We start from the raw sequence: 27,919 nt of genomic DNA, 5'->3' as shown, positions 1-27,919 counted from the left end.
TGCCAAACACAGTAACAACAAAGTCTCCAATGGAGACGTTACTGGGCCCGCTCGAGCAAATCGACGAACAACGGGAGGACCTTTAACAAAGGCTAAATGAAAATCTCTTCTGTGTTTATTCTTAAGAAAAGTATTTGTGCTTAATATAAGGGTGAATGTTTATGTCAAAGTGGAAGGCATATATTTTCTAGCTGCAAAACATAAATTCATCCTGATTGAAGAAAATAAAAAAGCATTTTGAGTTCTGAATTTTCAAATTTAATAGATATGAGATATAAGATTAAACTACCTGGCTTATTTACAATTAATGTCACAGAATCAGCATTCCCAACATCTTACTCACATTGAATAAACTTAGTCTTAATAACCAAGCATTGAAAATAACTGGAAGTTTACATTAAACTATTTTTGAAATAGGATTGAGTACAGAGGGATCCAAGTCATACAAAACTTTTAGGATGTTAATTCAAAAAATAGAAATTTAAAACAAAATAAATTGCCAGTATTATCCTAGTAATCTTAGGAAAAAATATAGACAATCAATTGTTCAAGCCCTACCTTCAAGAATATTGCAATTTTAAATTGGTTTTAAGAAATTTTTTTTGATTCATTAGTTATGAATAAGAAATGTTGTTTCATAGTTGTTTTGGTTTGCTTCTCTCATATCTTGTTTCATTGGGGAAGTTTTTGTAGTATTCTATTTCTGTTTACATTTTAAAAATAACTTTGCTTAATCTATGCTTCATTGAAGATTAATGATTGAAGTTTAGGGAAACATTATGGTTTGTTTTAGCTTAAAATTTATGGTGAATTTTATTTTATGTCCTTGGCTATATATGTTGTCTCTCGCTGGGGAAGCCTATTCAGTAATCTCATTGTTGCTGACAGAAAGGGCAGAGCATAGTATAGGGATTAAACATGGCAGAGGAAAGCAACTGAACATATTTTGACTTGGACTTTATCTACCTTACTTTGTCTTTTATTTCATTCCCTTATATTTGAAGGCATAATAATATCTATTTGTATCATATACTTTCATATTTCTTGCCATCAACATTAAAATTCATGAATTATCTGTTTTCAGGAATGAAAGATGCAAAACGTCAGTCATTAAATAAATTCCCCAAACCCGACCTTCAAGCAGTTCACAATCTTATTGGGATTTTAATAAATTTTAAAATTACATAGTTGTTATAAGGACATTAGGATATTAAATATTTGGCATCATACCATTAAATAGTTGTCATGAGAGTATATTTATTTTTCTATGTTAATTAAATTTCTATAATTTCCTTACACTGGATCGTTTGAAGACTAAATTGTATTAAACAATTGCCATATGCCAAAAATGGCCCCAGATACTTCATATTTGTTATGTTAACAAATTTACAGTAGCACTGTATAACTGTCCATTATAGCACTGTCCTCTCGTTGTTCATTGATTTGCTCGACTGGGCCCAGTAACGTCTCCATTGTAAGACTTGTTACAATAAATTTACAGTATGGTCTTCATTTTTCAAATGATAAACAGAGGCATAGAAAGTTTAAGAAACTTTCCTCAATTTAAATAATCAAGTATGATTCCAAGAACCTTCTCTTCTACACTATACTAAAATCCACATGTGAAATGAAAGACAATGCAATAAAAGTCTCAAGATCTATGATAAACTTTGAAGAAAGTTTATGTCCCAAATTTAGTGGTGACAAAATTTATACTAGAAAAATCTTTGTTTCTCTTCAGTTCTAATAAAAGAGAGTCCAAACCAATCTCAATTTATACATGAGACATTAAGGCTTCATGATATATATATATATATATATATATATCATGGTATATATATATATATATATATATCAAGCTGTTATCTTAAATTGTCCTTTTTAAGTTAGTCTGAAGGTAACTTTATAACTTCACATCCATGGTTCTATATTAGCTCTTTATTGGGTGTTACTGGGCAAGTAAAAACAAGTTATTCTTTTATAATGTCAAATGTAAGTTAAACCAACCCTTGTAGAAGATGTAAAGATATTTTCAAATAGGCTGAAACAATAGCACAGCAGGTAGGAAGTTTGCCCTGCACGCGGCCGACCTGGGTTCGATTCCCAGCATCCCATATGGCCCCCTAAGCTCCGCAAGGGGTAATTCCTGAGTGCAGAGCCAGGTGTGACCCAAAAAGTAAAAAAAAAGATACGTTCAAATGATCATCTAAATACTTTTTTGATTTTTTAGATACCACACACTTCATAAATGCAGTTATAGAAGTCTATATTAGTTATGTCTATACATGAAAACATAAATCTGGTAAACAAAACTGTTCTTGATATAATATCTCCTTTGTTTGATATTGTTGCACTGTAGTTAAGAGCCCAACCTCTGCACTCAGATCTATTTTTGAATACTGTGCTGTACTCTGACACTTCATAACAGTACCCCAGTCTACAGAGATGGTAATATTAATACTAATACCCATCTCAAATAGAAAATGTGAGAAGTAAGCGAGACAATAAATATTTAACATTGTACCAGGCTGATTGTTTTATTTGGAAATAATTATTAATGGGGAAATTATGGGAAAATTACCTTGAGTTTATCATCATCCCAATAAATACTATTTATTTTTATTTCTTTTATAATATATATATATATATATATATATATATATATTTATGGGCTGGAGTGATAGCACAGTGGTAAGGCGTTTGTCTTACAAGTGGCCGGCCCGGCCGAGTTGGGTTCAGTTCCTCCACCCCTCTCGGAGAGCCCGGCAAGCTACCGAGAGTATCTCGCCCGCATGGCAAAGCCTGCCAAGCTACTGTGACGTATTCGATATGCCAAACACAGTAACAAGAAGTCTCACGATGGAGACTTTACTGGGCCTTCTCAAGCAAATTGATGAACAAATTGATGATAAAGGTTTATATTTCTTTTTATAACTAAATGGCTAAAGGAATTATCAAAAATACTTCAGTAAAAGAAAATTTGTTAAAAGTGTTTCTCTCACAATGGGGTTGTTAAGACCTTGTCTGTTCTTATTTGAGCCTTCTGTATTATTGTTGTTTTTTTTTTTAGTTTAGTTGGCTTTTTGGTTACTTTCGCAGTTACTCATCTCATTTGTTGTGCTTCTATTTGAATTTCAGTATTGTAGAATTTGGAGTTGTTACATATGTGGCTTCATAGTTCAGAAGTTTCCAGATCTGTAGAACTGGGCCATTGACTTGAGCTGGTAGCAGCTATAGAATGCCCAGAAGTACAGCAAGGATAGGAGGAGTCTGACCACCCTCATTCCTAAAAAGACCCCATTGTTCTCAGCCTGAACACAAGAGTACCTGGCATTTTTGTGGTTTGATGTCTCTACAGAGATGCTTAGTGAAGCAGTGGAGCTGACCATTGGAGTAGTGGCAGCAGTGGGCTGTTGGTGCAGCTGCTGAGGCTTTGGCAATGCAGGAATTTGGCCCACTCCACTCCTGATAGTGCCTATAGTTTTCAGCTAGAAGACCAGTGTGTCCATGAACTTTAGCAGCTTGGTTTGTATCTTCTCAAAGATTTGTCGCAGATATGAAGTGCAGGGCTGGTGAGTGAATCTAAATGGTGGCAGTTGTAGGAGGTGGGCCTCTTTTTTTATAATTTTAACATAGTAAAGAAGCATTTAGTTATAAGATTGTAAAGTTTTATCTTTTAAGGGTGTAGTTTTTCCACTTCCCACACACCACCAAAGTGCTGAGATCATTATACCACTGTTCATAGGACTGTTCCCTTCAACTCCCCAGTTCTTAAGTCTGTGTCTAAGAGTTTATTTTCATTAGGGCATTAGTATTCCCTTTCTTTGTTTCTTTATATAGTGCCTAAAAGTGAGATCAACTGGCATTTGTCTTCATCCTTCTGACTTCATTAGCATAAATAATTACAGATCCATCTGTATTTTAGAAAAGTGTATATTTTTATATTTTTATTTATATATTTGTATTTTCTTTGGTTTGGGGACCATATCCAGCAGCATTAGGGCTTGGTCCTGATTCTGCACTCAGGGATCGCTCCTGGCAGTGCTGTGGGAGCTGGAGTGACAGGGATTGAACAATGGCATGCAAGGCAAGTACCTTCCTCACTGTATTTTGCTGTCACTGAAACTTCAGATATTATATTTTATAATTGTGTTATAATATAGTTATGATCAGCATTCAGTCATGTCTTTATTTGGTCAACTGTATAACTTCAGAGAATTTCCGTTCAGTTCCTTTTCTTGTTGTCGATGATATTGTTTGATTTATTTTTATATTTTAGGATTTTTTAGCTCTTGAATTTTTACCTTTGAAAGATACATGGTGTGTGAATATTTTCTCCTATTCAGTAGTATGTGTTTTTGTAGTGATAGTTTCTTTCCCAAGATAGAGTTTTGAGATTAATATAATCACATAGGATGTGTTTTGTTTGTTTATTTTGTCCTTTGAGTCACACATGGCAGTGCTCAGGTTTTGCTTCTGAATCTGTGCTCAGTGTTCGCTCCAGGTTATGCTCAGGAGACCATTCTCATTTTACTGTATCTCTACCCCCAACATCTGTTTATCTTTGCTTTAATCCCCTTGCAAATGAAGTGAAATAAGTTGAAATATCACTGAAAAAATATCATGGGATTTTTTAGCAGGCATACGCCTAGCAGATCTCAAGAGGACTAGTACCCCTCCCAATGAGTCTCAGCTAACCAGTCTGACAATTTAATGCAAGAGTCAGATGATGGGTAATGCTCAGGGCCTATATTACTGGGATTATCCAGGACACACTGTGGTATTCAGGATCTTATATATTCTCCTGCAATGGACCAGATGGTGTCCACGAAACAAACTAAGTCATCTGCATACGAGGGTAGAACCTTACCTGCTGTACTATCTCTCTAGCTCCATGCTGCCAGATTATTGGTTAATTTCCAATAGTTTTAGTCAAGTATGTAGGGTTTTTATTTTATATGTGCGTGTGCCATTAAAACAAAAATAGTTTTCTTTGACAGATTTCCTTGGGGTTAAGTATTCTTTATTACTTTTTACCTATTACTTAGCAATTAGCATCTATCATTTTGATTGTCATCATCTTCATTCATGATAATGTGATGGATAAGTAGAACTGGAATTGATGAATATCTGTATATAAGACTTATATATCTGTGTATAAGACTTGTATGGTATTCATTAGGAGATTAAATAAATATCTCACCTTATTTTTATTAATGAAAAAGGAGGTGTTTATCATATAATAGAATGGGTAAGACACTTGTGGCTGACTAGAGTTTAATTACCAGCACCCATATGATCTCTGGAACACTCCCAGGAGTGATCACTGAGAACATAACCAGGAATAAGCCATTCAAACTGTGGCCCAAACACCAAAAACTTGTTTTGCAAAATTTCACTATGCTAAAATTTTTAAGTTTGTTTTAATTTAATTCAAAAATTTTATGCATGCCAGCACATTAGAATGGTCAAGTCTGCTGTCAATTAATAACATTTTTCATAATTTAAAACATTGTACTTATCAATCAGGCAGTGAATCACTTTATTTAAACTAAATCTTACACAGAAATTAGAAAATTAAAACATATTAAAATGAGGATAGTTCATGTCAAACCTCCCACTCCCTCCCTGCTTTTTTTTTGTTCTTTACTCTTTCCGCAGCTGATAAGGCTTTCACAAATGTAGAGTAACAATCAGAAGAGCTGATCCCTTTTAAGGTCCCTTCCAATCTGTATGTATTCTATACAAGTTCTGTCTCTATCTCTCTCTATCATTGTCTCTCTGCTTCTGCCTCTTTGTCTCTTTGTCTTTCTCTCCCCACCCCTCTCTCTCACACACACATAGAGACACACACATACAAACAAACATTCATAGGGATTGAAAGTTAAGGAACATAAAATAAACTTTTTGACCTTCTTCATTTCAGTGTAAATCTATCTGGAAAGGTATATATGTTATGTGTAGACTTACAACTATTTTTCTTGTGGGGTTGTTTGTTTTTTACTTAAAAATAAACTGCGACACAGTTACGGTAGAGGGAATTTTTATAATGGCAATTATGTATCTTGAAGAACAACAAATTTAATTCACTTAGAGTTACTTTGATATTTATTTCACATACATAAATAGTAAGGAAGGAATCATTTTGTGGTACCAAACTAAATAACTGTACTAACCCCATATAGGTAATCATTGTGCATTCAGATGGAACACAGTCCTGCAATATAATTCTATGGTTCTTCAATATTGGTTCATGGGACATGTGGATATTAAAATGCATTCAGCTGCCCTTTGAGTCAACTCATAGTTTCAGTGTCTTTTACTTAAAGGATATTAAAGCCCGGGACATTGTGGCAGAATTGGGAATAATTCATACAAGCACAACAAACCACATGAATAAAATAGTAGTAATGTACTAACAAAGACAACAGTATTGGGAACCTAACATTATTATTTTTAAAGATTGATGGCAAATTACAGTAAATGTTTCCTATAATATTATATAGATGTTTCTCTAACACAAGTTTTCAGGGGGGCAGCTAGAGTGCTGCAGCTTGTTTTCAACTATATTAAATCACTTTATCAATATACTTCAGTTTTAACAAAAGCTTTTCTAAAGCATACTGGAGACCTGACTTCTAAAACAGATTTATAGCATAGGTTCACTATGCTAAAAGGCAAACTTATTTATGGTATAAAAAATTCATGTTAAATGTTCTTGGCCATGTATGTTTAATGTTCTTTCCCAATCCATTCTAATCTTCATTTTACTTTTTTAAAACTAGCACACACATCTTTCCTGTGATGCCTTAAGCAATGTGTCTCCCTTATGATCCTTATAGACAAGTAGTCAACATCTTACAGAGCCAGAAATGCTGTGCCTAAAATGACGTACTTATATTTTTGGACTATCCTTGATGATGTTAAAGATAATCACATATCCTTTCTTAACCTTCGCTTTTTACATAGTAAGAACCTTCGATTTATGATGTACACTTCTTGGCTTCTACCTTCCCCTTAGTCATTTTGTTTCCTTTTCCTGTTCCCAATTCATAATCCTACCAAAGGTATCTTGATGAGAACTATATGCAGATAGTTTCTTCTCCTTTTCAGTGATTCAGAGAGAGAATAATAAAAGTAAAAAGTAGGATCACAAGAGAAAGATTATTGACCACTCAAAATCATCTATCATCAAAGAATAATTATATCTCAGTATTTAAAAGAATTAAATCTCAGTATCAGAAACATAGATACTCTTGATATTTAATGATATTAAATTTGTTAAGGTCCTATTTTAAACTGTATTTCATACTATACAAAGCAGAACATTATTTTGTACTGCAGAAAAGTTTCTTTAAAATAGAAGAGCTTTAAGAAATATGCACACAGACATGCTCACAAAGTACAAAATAATTTGCAACCCCCTGTTTTACAGAAATACAAATAGTATGTTTAGATGATTTCTTAAACAAAAAATGGAATAAGGACTGTTATGAAAATAGCTGGACCTTCAGGAACAAGAAAAATCAATCCTAGTTGACCTTGAAGAGTGCATGTTTAGGAAAATGGAATAATAGAGTGATAAAGGGGAAATGCAGATGGTAATAACCTGAGTGATAAATGCATAATAAAACAATAGAGGCAGCAGATGGAGACAGTTTGGCACAGAAAAGAAGGAAATAAATAGTATGATAACAAGATGAAGAAGTGGTTGAGTTGTCTTATTTTATCTTTCAAAAATGAGAGCATCATGTTTGTTTAAAGACAACGAGCAAGAAATAATAGGGAGAAATTGAGGTTGCTAGTAAAAAAAGGAGGCCGTGAATGAAGCACTCTCTCAACAGGAGAGAATAAGATGGCAGACCCTCAGAGATAAACTGGTTACTAAATTTTGCAACATACTGAGTATGAAAGAGTAATTTTGATAGTAAGGAAATGAGAGGAGTTCAAAAAGAGGACTCACTAAATGTTTACTGGGGCTGGAGAGCCTGTTTAGCAGATAAAGCACTTCCCTTTCTTGCTACTGATCTGGGTTTGATTCTCTGGGCTCCACCCAGAATAATCCTGAGCACAGAGCCAAGAGTAAACTCTGAGCACACCCAGATGTCACCCAAGAAACAAAGTAAAATAAAATGAAAAATGGGGAACTGTTTAAATTGAGCTATAATCTGGCTCCATTCCACTATCCTACAGTATAGAAGTATATTATACTATAGGGCCAGAGAAAAATCTCAAATGGTAGAGTTTGTATTGAATGTCTGAAGCCTTGTATTAGATTCCTGGCACTGAAAAAACTGAGAATGAATTATACCTAACAAAAAACTAATATATAATACATAAAAATAGGCATCTTTTATATACCCTTCAAATGGCTGGAAGAAACAGTTCATATTCTAGGTAGTAAGTAACCTTTTAAAGTCTTGTAGAACTTCGTCAAGCCCATAATTTAGTAGTGTGTATGTATGGAGTAGGGTTTTTTATAGATTCTAGCATTTATGTTTCATAGTAGCTTTACTGAGATATAAGTTGCATACCATATGATCTAGAGGCTTAAAGTATAAAATTTGGTGACTTTTAGTACAAAGAATAATGTGGTAATAACCACTTTAAATTTCAAACATTTTCATCTCATCTGAAAGAAAGTTCATGGCATTCCATATACCTACCTCCCCACAAACACTGTCAACCAGAATCCTAATTTTTTTCTCTAGTTTTGCTGATTTGTGCACTTCATAAAAATTGAATGATAAAATACATTTTCTTTAGTACCTGACTTCTTTTTTGTTATATTTATTTATTGAATCACACTGGGAAAAGTTACAAAGCTTTCAGGTTTAAGTCTCGGCCATACAATGATCAAACACCTTTCCTTTCACCAGTACTTATTTTTCACCACCAAGAACCGCAATATATGCCCTCCCACTCCTCCCAATGCCTGTGAGGCAGATGATTTCTACTTAACTCTCTATTTTGATTACATTCATTATTTCGACAAAAGATGCACAATTATTGTTTAGAATTTTCGCCCAACAATCAGAACTGCTGAAAAGTTATCGTGAAATAATTTGTTTTCTATAACTGGTTATGAGAACCATATCATATCGGCTGTGCGATTTTGAATTTCTGATATTTTACTAATTAAGTTTGGAGGGATTTCTGTCAAGAGCCAATGATTATGAGATTGGTTTCTATACCTCTGGAGCCATGGCCCTGCCAGAGAGCTGCCCGGTGGGGCGGGGGGCAACTCGTGGCCTCGGTAGGGCGTGAAGGACAAGCCGAGTACCTGACTTCTTTGAAAGATTTCTACATGCTGTAATCTTTACCTATATATTCTATTCCTTTTAAAATTATATTTCATTATATGGATATACTGGATTTTCTTATCCATTAATCTGTTTATTAATAAATATTTGAGCTGTTCCCCTTTTTTGTTTATGATGAATAAAGTTTCTGTGAATATCCAAGCAAATTAAAACACCTGTTTTGTAGTAAATAATGTATAACATGATAAATATACTTAACATTTCCATATGGCACATATAAAATTATAAGATAGTAAATTCTAATGGTTGTCATCATAAGGCAAAAAAGTTATCATTTCCTTTTTTCTTTAATTTTTATCTATAAGATATGATGAATTTAAAAAAATTATTGTGAAAATTGTTTCACTACGCGTACATCAACTAAATATGGTGAGTAATTTAAGTGTATAGAGTTATATGTAAGTTTCATCTTACTAAAGCTTACTAAAACAAATGCCTCTACATAAAAATACAATTAAACTAAAACCCTAACTTTGAGGTTTTATTCTGGTATATACTAAGAGTGAAATGGCTGGGTCAAATTGCAGTTTTTGTCTAACTTTCTGAAACACTGTCAAACTACTTTCCAAAGAAACAATGCAAGAGGTTGACAATTTTCTTCTTTTTTTAATTTTATTGAATCACCATGAGATAGTTACAAGCTTTCATGTTTGAGTTAGAATTGCACAATGATCAAATACCCATCCCTCCACCAGTGCACATTCCCTACCTGTTGTATACTTTTCTTTAGTTTAGTTTTTCTTTTTTTTTTAATTTTTAAATTTTTATTAGTGAGACACCATGAGGTACAGTTGTAGACTTACAAATCTTTGTGCTTGGGTTTCAATTATACAATGATCAAATACCCATCCCTCCACCAGTGCCCATTTCCCACCACCACGGGTTCCAGTATCCCTCCCATCCCCCTTTCCCCCCATCCCACCCTTCCTCGGTGGCAGGGCATTCCCTTTTCTTCTCTCTCTCCTTTTGGGTGTTGTGGTTTGCAAAAGAGGCATTGAGTGGCAATCATGTTTGGTCTATAGTCTACTTTCAGCATGATTCTCCCATCTCGGAAGGATCCTCCCAATACCCTTTATTTGGTGCTCCCTTCTCTATCTGAGCTCCCTTTTCCCCTAGCACGTGTGGCTGGCCTCCAAGCCAGGGAGCAAAATTCCTGGTACTTACCTCGGCCATTCTCGGGTGTTAGTCTCCTATTTTGTTACTTTATGTTCCCAAGATGAATGCAATCTTTATATGTCTATCCCTCTCTTTCTGACTCATTTCAATTAACATGATACTTTCCATGTAGTACCACTTTTATATAAATTTCATGACTTCATCTTTTCGAACAGCTACATAGTACTCCATTGTGTAAATGTACCAAAGTTTCTTTAACCAGTCATCTGTTCTTTGGCACTCAGGTGTTTTCCAGATTCTGGTTATTGTAAAAATTGCTGCACTGAACAAACATGTGCAGATGTCACTTAGACTATACTTTTTTGCCTCTCTAGGATATATTCCCAGGAGTAGTATTGCCGGGTCAAATGGGAGCTCAATTTCTAATTTTTTGAGAATTGTCCATACTGTTTTCCAAAAGGGCTGATAGTTTCGTTTTTCTAATGCCTGCATCTCATTATAATTTTAATCTGTATGTCTTTGATAACTAATCATACTAAGCCATTCATCCTGTGCTTATTAGCTATTTTGTTATCTTCTTTGGAGAAACGTCTATTCAGATCCTTTGCAATATTTCAATTTTGTTACGCGTTAAGATCTTTTAAAATATTATAAATACAATCTGTATATAATTTGTGATTTTCAAACATCCACCAGTCTGTTGACTGTCTTTTCACTTTCTTGATGGCATCTTTGAAGCAAAAGTGTTTCAAATATAGATAAAGCCAACTTTTTTTATTCATTACATGTGTTTTATGTACTATCTGAGAAATTTTTAGTTCCAAGGTCACATAAAAATTCTATGTTTCATCTTGTAATTTAATATTGAATTTTTAGTCTTTAAATTTAGAACTTTGGTTTATTCTATATTGTTTCACATACAGTGTATGAGAGCAGTTCAGCATCACTCTTTCACTTGTGGGTAGCCATCTTTCTAGCAACAGTTATTGAAAAGAGTATTATTTTCTCTGTTTCCTTACAACCTTGTTGGAAATATATTGACCATAAATGTGAAGATTCATGTCTTAACTCTCAATTTTAGTCTGACAGATAGTTGGACAGGTGGGTAGGTATAGGTATAGGTATAGATGATAGAGAAAGAAATATCTTAATGACAGCATCATAGTATCTTGATTATTTTACAATGGTAAGACTTTTAATCAATATTAAAGACAGGAAATGTGATGCTTCTTACATTATTTTGTTTTTGTTTTTGTGTTTGGCCAACTAGTGATGCTCATGTAATTACTATTTGGTCTGCACTCAGGAATCATTCCTGGAATACTTAGGGGACCATAGTGGTGCTGGGGATTGAATCCGGGTCCACTATGTATAAGTCAAATGCCCTAATCCACTATATTATCTCCCCAATTCCTCTTACATTAATTTTTATTTGAGGACTTTTTTTAGTTACCATGAGTCACTTGAATTTTCATATTTTAGCTAGCTTATTTATTTCTAAAAATGGAAACTTAAATTTTTATAAAAAAATTACATTGAGGGGCTGTAGTGATAGCACAATGAGTAGGATGTTTGCCTTACACTCGGTCGACTCGGGTTCGATTCCCAGCATCCTGTATGGTGTCCTGAGAACCGCTAGGGGTAATTCCGGAGTGCAGAGTCAGGAGTAACCCCTGTGCATCACCAGGTGTGAGCCAAAAAGAAAAAATATTATGTTGAACCTGACTATTCAATTTGGTCTTACTCTTTTAACAATAGTAAATCTTTGGATCCACCAACATCAATACATTCCTCTTCTTTTTTTTCTGTATTTTCACTTTGATTCAGTAATGCTTTGTATTATTTATTTTTGCCTTTGGGTCATACCTGGTTGTATTCAGGGTTTATTCTGTGCTCAGGAATCTGTGCTCTGTGCTTCGAAAGTTTATGGGAGACTATATATGGTCCCAGAGATTGAACAAGGATCAGCATCATGTGAGGCAAGAACCTTCCCGACTGCACTATCTGCCTGGTTCCTGTGCAAATTCTTTTGTTGAATTTATTTCTAATTATTTTATTATTTTATACAACATATAAGAATTATTTCCTTGATTTAATTACTGATATTCTATTATGTATAGAATAAATATGTATCCATATTTATTCAATAGCACAGCGAGTAGGGCATTTGCCTTGCACGCAGCCAACATGGCTGACTCAAGTTCGATTCCTCCGCCCCTCTCGGAGAGCCCGGCAAGCTACCGAGAGTATCTTGCCCGCACAGCAGAGCCTGGCAAGCTACCCGTGATATATTTGATATGCCAAACACAGTAACAACAAAGTCTCCAATGGAGACATTACTGGGCCCGCTCGAGCAAATCGATGAACAACGGGGGAAACGTGAACGTGACCCATCATTGACTATGTCTTTCTTCAAATAGCTGTATTGTTCTCAGGAGTTATTTTATTTCAAATTTACATGAGATTTTGAGTAAACTTTTAATGTATAAATGTATGACAATGTGAAGATAACTTTTATGCTTCTTCGCTTTTCTTTTTGTATATTGATTTGAGTTTTCATAATTAAATTTAATGATACTGGCTATGTCACATACCACTAGTCTTCAGATTTCTAAAATTTTCATAAACATCATTTGTTTTACACTGAGTGAAATTGTACTTTAAGACAGGAGAGCTATAAATTTGGATACTGATTTTTGTGACTGCTTCTTAATGGCCAATAGATCACACTAGATGAATTGTGAAACTTTAGAAAGTCAAAGTTTTCACTGTGAATTTGTAAGTTCCTTTTTAAAAGAATACCGTGTTCTTTCTAATATGCATCTTTGCTTTTCTTCATTAGTTTGCAGAATAATAACATTTAATAGTATAAATAAAAGTTTGCACATATATATGAATATATTCAACCACGAAATACATTAGATTAAAATGCAGTTTAGGGTCAGGAATATGACTGAATAGGATAAAGTGCATGACCTAGAACCTTTGAGATCCAAGCACCAACTGACTTATGACTCCCTATGAATATATAGCTCTGGTAGCCTCTGATCATTGCTGAAGTGGCCCTGATAGGCCCAAGCACCTTTTGCCTCCAACAACTGTACTCTAGGACCAAACACTGAACTATCAAGCCATACAACTATATGGTGTTGCCAGGAGTACCCCCAGGACCCCGGAGTATGAGCACTATAAAATTTTAATTCATTATTTAGGGTAATTCATAATTTAAGTAAGATTTTACAGTGTCATTATACTTCTGATATGTTTGCAGCATGAGGTGAGCTCCTCAGTATGTAGTCTGAGTTCCTTTTTTCTATTAGGGTTAGAAGCAGTTTTATTGACTGTTCCTATGGTGAAAAAGGCCTAACAATGAGAAGGTTACTGGTGGCGGTGGGAGGTGGTGTTGAGACTATTTACTTTAATCAGTTGTAGTTTGAGGTCTTACGTAGTCGGAACATAATGACTTATACAGTAATGTACTTCTAAAATGTAAAAATAGTTAATGGACTTTTCTACATAATTATCTATTAAGATTGTCAAAGAAAAGGAAGGATTTTATTTCTGAATATATTATTCACAGTTAATTCCCAAAGGCTAATATGTGTAGACAATTCCAATCTTCCACAAAAAAACTTTTACTGAAATTTAAAAATATATATGTTAGCATGGCTAAATAAAGAGTCTCCTGCCCCCGCTCCTGGCTGTCCTCGCTGGGGCCCCTTGGAGGTGTTGCGCTGAGTTTCCCTCCGCACCCGAGCAGAGCTCTGGCAGCCAAAGACCTCCAGAACGAGCCACAACCATGCTCAGACCACTCTCCACACACATGAAGGTACCGGCAGAGGAACAAAGGCATGTGGGTCCCGGGGCTGAGATTTTCAAGCCTGCTTGGATAGGGGCAGAGCATCTTCCACCCAGACCCTCCATCTTCCAGTAGGCACGGGTCACACTCACCAACTGGCCCCCTGGCGCCATTTAATCCCATTAACGGCCAAGACCCACAGACTATAAAACCCAGCTCCCGGTCTTATTATCATGTCTTATAAAATGAGGCATCTTATTATCTCATTCTTACTTTGGACAACCTGGCGGGCTACAGAATGTAACCTGCCCACACAGCAGAGTCTGGCAAACTACCCGTGGCATAACCAATATGCCAAATACCAGTAACAATGATGGGTCTCATTCTCCTAATCCTGAAAGAGTCTTGAATATGGCACTTTTTAAAATCTCTCGGCTGCATGAAGGAGACATTACTGGGGCCAGCTCGACGCAATCAACGAACAACAGGATGATCATGATCGTGATGGTTTTATTAATTAACCCAGAATTTTTTAAAGATTTTCTATGTACAAGGTTATGTCATCCTTTAATTTCTCCTACCAATAAAACACATATTTTAAAAGCATAGGTATGGAAAATTTGTCCCCCCAAAGTTGAGAATTGAATATACATTTTTCTTTAACAGTTTACATAGGTAAATAATGTAAAGAAGGCCTCAAAGATGGGATGCTTTGGCTCCTGCTGTTTCTCATTCATCTCTTCACAGGTTTTTATCAAAGGAACTATGGGTTGTATCAGGTCCCCATTTTGCTCTAAGCACTAATGTTCTAAATTATTTTAATTTTGTTTCTTTGAGACAATTATTACATTAAAAGTAGCATAAGGTGGTACTTAAATCATGGGAACTTAAATCATGAGGATGAATTAAATTGAACGGACATGTAAGTAATTTGATTATATAATTTATAGATTTTAGATACACTACACTATTAAGGGTTGGAGTGATAGCACAGTGGGTAGGGTATTTGCCTTGCATGCGGCCGACCTGGCTCACCCAAGTTCAATTCCTCCACTCCTCTTGGAGAGCTCGACAAGCTACCAAGAGTATCTCACCCCCACGGCAAAGCCTGGTAAGCTACCTGTGACGTATTTGATACGCCAAACATAGTAACAAGTCTTACAGTGAATTACTGGGCCCGCTAGAGTCAATTGATGAACAACAGGAGGACAGTGCGACAGTGCTACAATGCTACACTATTAAGTAAAGGGGGAATATAATCTTAATGCATATTTCTTTACTTCTCTTTTGATGACATTCCCTTCAGATACAGTGGTAATTTTAAATTAGACTCTTTTTAGTGGAATTTTCAAAAGTCTTTCTGGGGGTGTGTGTGACACCTGGATGTGCTCCGGGTTCACTCCTGACATTGCTTGGAGTGTGTGGGTATCATTGTCTTCCCCAGTGTACTCTCTTTTCAGCCCCATTTTCAGAAGTTTTTTTTTTAAGTTCCAAGATTGCTATTACAAACAATACCACAACCCTTAATCTAGTTGTTTTTACCTGAGAAATTGATCTTGGCATCTTTGTAATGGCCATTATTGTTAATATATTCTGCCAATGTTGCACACGTTTTATACAGAATCATTGAATGCAACCGGTCTGTAAAAAAATAAATAAATTTGTGTATATGTACAGAGTATAGTTATGTATCAATTCTTATTAAAAAAATAGTATTTAATAATCATGTTATTGGTATTCATTCACTGTACAGTGTCTGCCACTAAGCCAAGCCTCTGTATTTACCTTCCTAGTAGTTCGACCTTTCCTTTTTGAACTAAACTATAATCAGTTAGCATGCCATCTTCAAAATACCTGTCATTGTTTATACCCACTCAGCAGTTGATGCCTCTGTTGCAATCTATAAAGAGAGTGTTTAGCTCAAACTAAATTGGTAGATATTGGCAAAACTGAGATAACTGTAGTATTGCACAGTTTGATATCATCTGTGACTCTCACTGCATCATAGACTTGTGCAAGAAACTGTTCTGTTATAGCAGACTATATTCTCCCTATGTCTTCTGATAGGCTTCAGTAAAATAAATCATTTACTAGAAATTAAAACATGAATAATATAGAAATTATATCTTACTGCTGTGTTTTATTTTTGGGAGTTTTTTTTGGTTTGGGGGGCCACATGGCAGTACTTAGGGCTTCTCCTGGCTCTGAATTCAGGGATAATTCTTGACAGCATTTGGGGGAACCATGCGTGGTTCCAGGTGTTAAACCAGATTTGGCCACATACAAGATAACTGCCTTACCTACTGTACTATCACTGAGGCCTCTTTGAACACTGCTACTGATAATTTGCAAGTGAACAGAGTCAATGTTAGGTTTGCTTCAAATTCTTTCACTTACATCTATGAATTCCAGATACTTTCATAAACTCACATTACATGTGTAGTCTGCATATGATTATCATTCTTTCCCTTTTGAGCTACATTAAGAAAATTATGAAGAGGAGAGTATCATGCTAAGTGAAATGAGTCAGAAAGAGAGGGACAGACTAGAATGACTGCACTCATTTGTGGAATATAAAATAACATAATATGAGAGTAACACCCAAGGACAGTAGAGACAAGAACTAGGAGAATTGCTCAATGGTTGGAAGCCAGCCTCATGTGCTGGGGGAAAAGGCAGTTGAGATGAAGAAGAGACCACTAATTCAAGGATGGTTTGAGGGATCAGTCAGGAGGGAGATGTGTGCTGACAGTTGAAAAAGGACCAAACATAATGGCCTCTCAGTATCTGTATTGCAAATCATAATGCCCTAACGTAGAGAGTGAAAGAAAAGTGCCTGTTATAAAGACAGTGTGTGGGGTAGAATGGGAGTGGCGAGAGAGATACTAGAGACATTTGGTGGTGGAAAATGAACAATGTGTTCAATCATCGTATTACTGAAATTCAATCATGAAAGCTTTGGGGCTGGGGAGATAACACAGCGGGTAGGGCATTTGCCTTGCATGCGGGTGACCCGGGTTCAATTCCCAGCATCCCATATAGTCCCCTGAGCACCGCCAGGAGTAACTCCTGAGTGCAGAGCCAGGAGTAACCCCTGTGCACTGCCAGGTGTGACCCAAAAAGCAAAAAAGAAATCATGAAAGCTTTGTAACTGTATCTCACATTGATTCAATTAAATATATACATATATATGAAAATCACGAAGAGCCAGGGAGATAGTACAGTTGGTAAGCTGCTTGCCTAGAATGCAGCCAAATTATTTATTGAAGGAATATTCTAACAGAAAAGTACCATCCTTTAAATGATAAGAAAGATGACAAATTCTCTTAAATATCAAATCACTGCAACTAGTAAATTATAGTTCACATATTCATTCACGTTTCCATCTTTCTCCACCTACTTGACCATCAATGGGATATAAGATCTCAAAGAGTAATACTACTTTATTTAAAAATTATTTGTAAGTTTGATGTTATAGCTCAATGGGTTGAGCACATGATTTTCACACTGGAGACCAGGGTTTGTTTATCAGCACTACATGGTCCACTGAGAACTGCCTGACTTACAGAGCTTAGAGTATCCCCAAATTACCCACCACTGTGGGTATTTTTTGTGCTATCAAAAATTAAGAAATATTTTAAAATAAAATTATTTGTAAAGATTATGTATGTATGTATGCTTTGTATAGTCTGTAAGGCTAAGAAACACAAACCTCCAACAACATAATTTCGAAAGATTCATTGATTTAGTGAATAGCATTTAAATAGCCTCTTTATGTACTATATGATGCCATATATTTCACAAGAAGGAGATTATGTAGCATTTGCTAAGGCTTCTATGTAGAGGTTAATATCTATCAACTAGTTTCATCCTGAGTTTTTAAAATGACAGTGTCTGTATTCATTAAAACCATAGCACTTTGGAGAATGTTTGCTGAACCAAAAACATTCAAATAGATTTACATTTATGATACTGTTTGTACAATCAAATGATCCATTTGTGGGCAGGACAGATAGAACACTGGGTAGGGTGTTCTCAGGTAGGGTTCGATATGGAGCACACTGAATAGTTCCATGAACCCTCGCAGAAATAAACCCTGAGTACAAAGTCAGGAGTAAGTCCTGAGTATCACTGAGTGTGACTTCCCTTCACAAAATTTGAAAGTGTTGCATTTTGGAGGGTGATACAAAGCCCCTAATGAGTGTATCACTTGAACAAGCTGAACATTAAGTTGAAAATAGGTGTATTAAAAAATTTTAGTCTGTTAATTGCCTGCTCTCATTGAAGATATTTGTTAGCTCCAGAACCACAAGAGTTAAATGTAAAATCAACCCTTTGGGGACCAAACTGTTATATCTTACATGAAAATGTAACTTTTAGTGAAAAATAAGGTCCTCAGTTGGTCACTTATAATCTCAAAGGGCATATTTTATTAGAAATGTCAATTCCACAAAATTATGTGTCCCGTAATGCATAATTATGTTCAAAATTGCATTTGAAATCTATTATTAACAGTTAACAGTGAGCATTCTTAAAATAGTTATTACTCTTGGCCTTAACACAAAAAGCAATAATGGAGGTATTTTAGGGAGTTAAAAGCTGCTAGGCATTGGCCTCTGAATAAAGCCACTGCAGGTGTGTTTCTTAATGGACTGTTAATTTTATAGTGGGTGAACACAAAGGATAGAACCTATGTGTGTTTTTAAACTGCATTTGCTAGGGAGAAGGAGTTGATGACTGAAAAGTATAAAGTCAGTGTGAAATGAGGCCAAATTGAATTTTCTTTACTGATATGTAATCTTCCTTGTTTGAAATCAACATAAACTAAATCTTGCCCTTTCTATTATATTGCTCTTCTTCCTTCTATCACAGAACAAAGATTTCCAGAAACATGTAAAAGTAGCAGTTTCAAAAAAGGTAGAAAATATGGCAATAAATAACAAGTATGCAATTCCAGACTCAACAAAATAATCTCTCTCTATACCAACTCCTTTTGAGTCTCTAACTTTGATACTAGCCCTAAAGTGACTCATACTCACAAAGTTTTGACCCATTCTATTTCCTATATTTACTCTCTGAATGTCCAAGAACCTTATTTCTCATTGGCTATGGATTATAAAAACTAGGCAACATTTGTGATAAATATTGCATCTCAGATCTATTGAATCACAACTTGTATTTTAACAATATCTCCCTTCCATGTAAATTCAAGTTTGAGAAACACTGTTCTAGAATTTTACTTTGGATTGTTCATTTCCTTCTTTGCCTTTGCTTCATTTATCCTAGGAAAATACCTTTATGATAAGAAATAAATATGTATAAATGTATATACATATGCAAAAATCATGAAACTATATTGTACTTTAGATTTTATATATATTTTGACTTGGGAAACCACACCTGGTGATGCTTAGGAGATAGATACTCCTGGCTGTGTGCTCAGAAATTATTTCTTTTTTTTAACTTTTATTACTGAAACATCATGAGTTATGGTTGTGGACATTACAATTTTTGTGCTTCAGTTTCAGTTATACGATGATCGACTACTCATCCCTCCACCAGTGCCCATTTTCCACTACCAATGATCCCAGTATCCCTCCCACCCCCACCCCACCATCCCATCCTAGCTCTGTGGCAGGGCATTCCCTTTTGTCCTCTCTCTCCTTTTGGTTGCTGAGGTTTGCAAAAGAAACATTTAGTAGCAATCATGTTCGGTCTATAGTCTACTTTCAACGTGCATCTTCCATCTTGGGAGGACCCTCACAATGCCCTTTACTTGGTGTTCCCTTTTCTCTCTGAGCTGCCTTTTCCCCTAGCATGTATGGCTGGCATTCCAGCCATGGAATGAACCTCCTGGTACTTATATCGACTGTTCTTGGATGTTAGTATCCTATTTTTGTTACTTTAAATTCCCCAAATGAGTGCAATCTTTCTATGTCTGTCCCTCTTTTTCTGACTCATTTCACATAGCATGATACTTTCCATGTAGAACCACTTGTATGTAAATTTCATGACTTTGTCTTTTCTAACAGCTGTGTGGTACTCCATTGTATAGATGTATCAAAGTTTCTTTAACCAGTCATCTGTTGTAGGGCACTCAGATTTTTTTCCAGATTTTTCTATTGTGAACAGTGCAGCAAAGAACATAGAAATGCAGATGTCATTTCGACTATACTATTTTTGCCTCTCTGGGATATATTCCCAGCTGTGGTATTGCTGGGTCAAATGGGAGATCAATTTCTAATTTTTTGAGAATCTTCCATACTATTTTCCAAAAGGGCTGAAGCAGTCAGCATTCCCACCAGCAGTGAAGGAGAGTCCCTTTCTCACCACATCTGTGAAAATACCAGTTGCTTTTGTTCTTTTGGATGTGGGCCAGTCTCTGTGGTATTAAATGATATCTCATTGTTGTTTTGATCTTCATCTCCCTGATGATTAGTGATGTAGAGCATTTTCTTACATGCCTTTTATCCATTCGGATTTCTTCTTTGAGAAAGTTTCTGTTCCTTTCACCACCTCATTGTTTGATGGGGTTGGATTTTTTCTTCTTGTGGAGTTCAACAAGTGCTTTGTTTATCCTTGATATCAACCCCTTATCTGATGGGTATTGGGTAAATATCCTTTCCTGTTATATAGATTGTCTTTGTATTCTTGTCACTGTATCTTTTGAGGTGCAGAAGCTTCTTAATTTAAGATAGTCCCATTTGTTTATCTCTGTTTCTACTTGGATGGTCAGTGGAGTGTCCTATTTGAAGATATCATCAGCCTCAATATCGTGGAGGGTTTTGCCGAACTTGTCTTCAATGTACCTTATGGATTTTGGCCTGATGTTGAGATCTTTAATCCATTTTGCTCTGACTTTTGTGCATGGTGTTAAGTCGAGGTCTAAGCCAATTTTTTTCATGTGGTTGTCCAGTTATGCCAGCACCATTTGTTGAAGAGGCTTTCCTAACTTCACATTTCTTCCTCCATTTTCAAAGATTTGCTGTTCATGAATTTGGGGTTGTGTGTACGGATTTTCCACCCTGTTCCATTGGTCTGCAGGCCTGCATTTGTTTTAATTATTACTGCCTTATAGAAGAGTTTGAGGTTGGGAAGGGTAATGCCTATCCATGTCTTTTTCCCAAGAATTGCTTTAGCTATTCGTGGGCATTTGTTGTCCCATATGAATTTCAGGAGTGCTTGATCTATTTCTTTGAAGAATTTCATGGGTATCCTTATAGGCATTGAATATAGGCATTGAATCTGTATGATGCTTTGAAGAGTACTGCCATTTGATAATGTTAAATCTTCCTATCCATGAGCAGGGGTTATGCTTCCATTTTCTCATGTCCTCTTTTATTTCTTAGAGTAGCATTTTGTAGTTTTCATTGTAGAAGTCCTTTACTTCTTTAGTTAGGCTGATTGAGAAGTATTTGATTTTCTGGGGTGTGATTGTGAACGGGATTGTTTTTTCGCTGTCACTTTCCTCTGCCTCATTATTTGAGAATAGAAATGCCATGGATTTGGGGGCATTAATTTTATAGCCTGAGACTTTACTGTACAAGTCTATTGTTTCTAGGAGTTTTTTGGTAGAGGATTCATGATTCTCAAGGTATAGTATCATATCATCTGCAAATAGTGAGAGCTTGATTTCTTTCTTTCCTATCTGGATGCCTTTAATGTCTTTTTCTTGCCTAACCGCTATTGCAAGTGCTTCCAGGACTATGTTAAACAGAAGTGGTGACAGTGGGCATCTTTGTCTTGTCCGTGATCTTAGAGGGAAGGCCCTTAGTTTATCCCCCTTGAAGATAATGCTTACCATGGGTTTGTCATAGATGGCTTTGACTATCTTGAGGAAAGTTCCTTTAAAACTCATTTTGGTGAGAGTTTTCATCATAAACGGGTGCTGGATCTTGTCAAAATCTTGCTCTATGTCTATTGATATGATCATATGATTTTTATCTTTACATTTATTGATCTGATAGATTATGTTGATTGATTTCCAAATGTTTAACCATCCGTGCATCCCTGGGATGAATCCCACTTGGTCATGGTGTGTGATCTTTTTGATAAGCTGTTGGATTCTGATTGCTAATATTTTATTGAGGATCTTCGCACCCGTGTTCATCAGCAATATTGGCCTATAGTTTTCTTTGTTGGTGATGTCTTTGTTTGCTTTTGGTATTGGGGAGATATGTGCCTCATAGAACCTGTTTGGGAGAGATCCTGTTTTTTAATTTCCTGGAAAAGCTTGAGGAGAACTGGCAGAAGGTGTTCTTTAAATATTTAGAAGAATTCACTAGTGAATCCATCTGGGCCTGGGCTTTTGCTTTTGGGAAGACTTTTGATTACCGCTTAAATTTCCTTGAGATGAAAGGGTCTATTCAGTATCACAAGTGTTCTTGGTTCAATCTTGGGAGATTATAGGAATCCAGGAATTTATCCATTTCTTTTAGATTCTCTTGTTTCGTGGCATACAGACTCTCAAAGTAGTCTCTGATGATCTTTTAAATTCCATTGCTTTCTGTTCTGATGTTCTCTTTTTCATTTCTGATTCGGTTTATTAGGGTTCTCTCTCTCTCTTTGTGAGTCTTGCTAGTGGTTTATCAGTCTTGTTTATTTTCTCAAAGAAACAGCTCTTGATTTAATTGCCCTTCCGGATTGTTTTTGGGTTTCCATGTCATTAATTTCTGCTCTAAGTTTTATTATTTCTTTCCTTCTTTACATTTGTTGGTCTTTTTCTAAGAACTTGAACTGTGAGGTTAGGTTATCTATGTAGGCCCTTTATTCCTTACTTAGGAATGCTTGCAACACTATAAATTTTCTTCTTAACACGGCTTTAGCTGCATCCCATAGGTTCTGGTAGCTCATGTCTTCATGCTCATTTGTTTCCAGGTATCTTTTGATTTCATTCTGACTTCCTTCCTGACCCACTCATTGTTCAACACTGAGTTGTTTAGTTTCCAGGTGTTTGATTTGTTTCTAGGTGTTTTTGGTGATTCACTTCTATCTTCGATGCATCGTGGTCTGAAAAGATTGTTGATACTAATTCAATTGTCCTGATTCTATTGAATTATGTTTTGTGGCCTAGCACATGCTATGTTTTGGGAAATGTTCCATATGCACTGGAAAAGAATGTGTATTCCTTCTTTTTGGGGTGGAAAGCCCTATTAGCCCTCTCTCTTCTATTTCTTCCTTCAAAGTTAATGTTTCCTTGCTGATTTTTGTTCCTATTGATCTATTCAGAAGTGATAAGGTGATTTTGAAGTCTCCAATTATTATTATGTTGCTACCAATGTCCTCCTTAAAATCTGTTAGCAGTTGTTTTAAGTATTTAGCTGGTCCCTCATTAGGTGCGTAATTAAGAGTGTGATTTCTTCCTGTTTTATGTATCCCTTGATAAATAGAAAATGGCCTTTGTTGTCCCTTCTAATCTTTTCCAACCTGAAATCTATGTTGTCGGATACTAGTATGCCCACCCCAGCTTTTCTGAGGGAGCTGTTTGCTTGCAGGATTGTTTTCCATCCTTTAACTTTGAATCTGTGTTTCCTCTGACTGTTCAGATGAGTTTCTTGTAGACAGCAGAATGTTCGTTTCAGTTTCTGGATCCATTTTGCCACTCCGTGTCTCTTGATTTGTGCATTTAGACCATTGACATTGAGAGAGATTATTGGCATGGGGTTTTGTGCCATCTTTCTGTAGGGGTTGGTTGTGTTTATAAGTCTTTTCCTTCTTCTCTTACAGGAGCCCCTTTAATCCTTTTAGATTTGGTTTTGAGTCTATGAAGTTCCTGAGATGTTGTTTATCTAAAAATGGTGTATTGTTTCATCGAGTTTGAGTGAGAGTTTAGCTAGATAAAGTATTCTTGGTGAGGATTTCATTTCATTGAGTTTTTTTTTCACTATACCCCACCATTATCTTCGGGCTTGGAAGGTTTTCTCTGATAGGTCTGCTGTAAATCTAAGGGGTCCTCTTTGTATGTGATTTTCTTCTTTGACCTTGCTGCTTGCAGTATTGTGCCTTTATCCATGGCATCCAGCAGTCTGACTGTGATATGCCTTGGAGTGGTTTTATTAGGGCCTCTTTGAGCTAGCATCCTTATGGCTTCTTGAATATGGATGTATGCATTCTTTTTCTCTTGGAACTTTTTAGCAATGATTTCTTTGACTGTGGCTTTTTCATTGGGGTTGCCTCCTTGTTCTTCTGGCACTCCAATGATTTTAATGTTGTTCCACTTGGTGTCATACCCTAGGTTTATGATTCTTCTTTGAGCTATTTTGAAGTCTTTCCCCATTGTTTGTTGTTCCCTATGCGAATTCTGTTGCTCATCTTCAAGTTCACTGATCCTTTCTTCTGCTTTATTCATTCTACTGCCTAGGGCAGCCACTGAGTTTTTAATTTTGTCTACCGCATCCTTTATTTGTGACACTTCTTTTTGTAGCTTTTTGTTTTTGCTCTCATTTCTTCCTGTATTTTCTCGACCATCCGTTCCACTGTTTCTTTCATTTCTTCCTTTAATTTTCTGGATGTCTCCTCCATTTATTCTGAGTAGTTCCTTGAACATCCAGAGCATTTCATCTCAGAATTCTTTATTGGAGAGAGCCTATTTGTGGATAACCCCTGTTGAGTTTTGGGGACTCTTTTCTTCGTCCTCTCCTTGTAGTAGAGATTTGCGCTGTTTCTTCATGCTGTTGTGGTTGTCTAGAGGTAAAACCTTGGAATTCACTAGCACCATTCTCTCTTATCATGGGAAATGATTCTGAATAAGGTCGGTCGATGGTGGTCACCCCTCTCCATTTCTAGAATCTGACCTTCCTCTCAGGCATTATTCTGTGGCTTATGATGGACATCTAGTGAAGTGTTGGAGGAGGTGCTCATTAATATTGGGCTTGTACAGCTTCTTGCGTACTGGTCTTTTGTTGGAATTGGAGTAAGCCAGTGGATTACTGTTGTATTGTAGTTGAGGTGGCCAGGATTTTTTCCACAGAATTAGGTGATAAAGGCTGGGATGTGAGTTGAGAGTGCTTGGAGGGTTGAAATGTAAGTGGTAGCCAGTATTGCAAAAGGCCACGCCCACTTTTGTGGAGGTCACATCCCCTATGTTCAGGCCACGCCCTCAGCTGGTCCCAGGGACATGCTAATCTAGGAACCTGCAGCGGAGGACAGGGCCCTAAAGAGTCAGGAATTATTTCTGCTGGTACTCGGAGCATCATATGAGATGCTAGGATCAAACTTGGGTCAACCTAGTACAAGGCAGATGTCCGCCCCGCTGTACTATCACTTTGTCCTCTACTTTTAATTTTAAATAATGGTTCTTACAGTTTAGCACAAGTATTTGGCTCATTTCTCTGTATTTTAATTATAATTAAGTGATACATAAAATTTATCTTCCATCATTTATTTTCTCTAACTGTACCATAAAATCTATTTTTCTTTCTTTCCTTAATTTAGATGATTTAATGTTATCTCAGTACCATTTTCTCTACTAAGCAATAGCTGCATTTTAATTTATACTTGAAATTGTAATAAATTTTTATTCAGAAGAATCTGAAAGTAATTGATATTGGTACATTCTTCAGGATGATACATCATATTTATTCCCTCAAATTTGTAAATGGGCTTTTAAAAATTATTTTAGTGGACCGGAGCAATCATATAACAAGTTAGGCAGTTTCTTGCATGCAGTCAACACAGTTTCTATCCTTGCAACCTCATACGGTCCACCAAGTCCTGTCAGGAGTGATCCCTGAGCATAGAGCAGGGAATAAACCCTGAACACCACCAGATGTGCCATGCCTAAAACAAAAATATGTAAATAAATTTAAAAAATGTATTGGTATTTTAAGAATTAGTTAAAACCATATTGTTTTATTAAAAACTAGTCTTAAAACTTTTATTGAGGGATAATTGAGAAATAAAATTGTACATGTTTAAAGTATATGACAAGATCTCATATATACATATCCATTGCAAAGTGATTACTGAGAATCAGGATAGCACATCCTTACCTCACATAGTAAAGGTAGTCAGTATGGGTGTTTGTGGAGCAAGCATGCTGTGACTAAGATCTGCTCATAGCCTTTGGATATGTAATGCCCTATTACTAATTATAGGCATCATGCTGTACATTTTCCTCACTACCTCTTGTAACTGAGAGTCATACCTTTAATCTATATTACATCATTCCCCCTACCTTATTTCCATTCTCAACCACCACCCTATTTTCTGTTTCTATGAAATTGATTATTTTAATTTTATATGTGATTCCACACAATATTTATATCTCTGACTTATTTCACTTAATATTTAAATCATCAAGGATTTGTAAAATAGCAATATTTCCTTCTATGTCTACATAATATTCCATATATCTTATCTTTATTCATCCATATACTGACAACTGTTCTGTTTTATTTGCTCTTGGGAAAAATATTGCAATGAATTTGAGCGTCTCTCTTCAAGACACTGATTTCAGTTCCTTCAGACATATACAGAGACGTAGGATTGTATGATATTTAATTTATTTTTTTTTGTTTTGGGGGAGCTTCCATGTTACTTTCCATAATGGCTGTACCAATATACATTCTTAACAACAAGGGCTCCTTTTATTTTATGCCCATGACAATATTAATCTCTTTTTTATGCCCATGACAATATTAATCTCTTTTTTTTGTTTTGGGGGAGCTTCCATGTTACTTTCCATAATGGCTGTACCAATATACATTCTTAACAACAAGGGCTCCTTTTATTTTATGCCCATGACAATATTAATCTCTTATCTTTTTAATAATAGCTATCCTGATAGGTTTGAGTTGAAATCTCATTGTGGTTTTGATTCACATTTCCTAATGAACAGTGATGTTTGCCCATTTTCGTGTATCTATTGGCCATCTCTATCTCATCTTTGGAGAACAATGAATACAGATTCTCTTTCAATTTTTTCTTTTTGGGTCACAGCTGGCAATGCTCAGGGGTTCCTCCTGGCTCTGCACTAAGGAATTACCACTAGCGGTGCTCAGGGGACCACATGGGATTCTGGGAATCGAACTCGAGTCAGCCGCATGCAAGACAAACACCATACCCACTATGCTATCACTTCAGCCCCTCTCTTTCCATTTTTAAATATTGCCTTTTTCCTATTGAGTTTTATGAGACCTTTATAATTTATCTATTAACTAATTACCAGATATATGGTCTGGAAATGCTTTTTCTTTCATTACATAGGTTGCCTTTACAATCTGTTGGTTATTAGCTGTGAGGAATTCTATTAGTTTAATAAAGTTCCACTTGTTTATTTTAAAATTAGCTAAAATATGCTTTTTTCAACATGAGATATTAGGCCCACTATTAATTTTAATGTTCACATAATTTCACCAAAATTACCGCTCTATCATTCTTGCATCAGTCTTGTATCTCACTGCTCTAATTCTGCCTCAATTTTAGCTCTTGTAATAAACATAAGTATATCCCAACTTCTCCCCTCTTTTTCAATTTATTTTATTTCATCATTTTTACTACTTTCTCCCCTCTTCTTAAAAATCCTTGTGGCTGGGGCTGGAGAGAATGGTGTTTGCCTTACGTAAGTCCAAACTGGGTTCAATGCACGGGATCTCATATGGTCCCCCAAACACAGCCATGGGTAATTCCTGAGTGCAAAGCCAAGAGTGAGCACTGAGCATCACTGGGTGTGGTGTTGTGT

The 27,919-nt window shown here is 35.9% G+C and overlaps 1 protein-coding gene across 1 annotated transcript in view; it reads left to right on the top strand.

The window, feature by feature from the left end:
- The window catches only part of TENM1 (teneurin transmembrane protein 1), a 784,494-nt gene that overhangs the window by 361,542 nt on the left and 395,033 nt on the right, over positions 1 to 27,919 (top strand). The gene's annotated exons all lie outside the window — the stretch shown is intronic.

This window comes from Sorex fumeus, unplaced genomic scaffold (assembly GCF_029834395.1).
Source record: "Sorex fumeus unplaced genomic scaffold, SorFum_2.1 ptg000171l, whole genome shotgun sequence".
Classification (NCBI taxonomy): Eukaryota; Metazoa; Chordata; class Mammalia; order Eulipotyphla; family Soricidae; genus Sorex; species Sorex fumeus.
The sequence above is the reverse complement of the archived record's forward strand: the minus strand, read 5'-3'. Positions and strand labels throughout refer to the sequence as shown.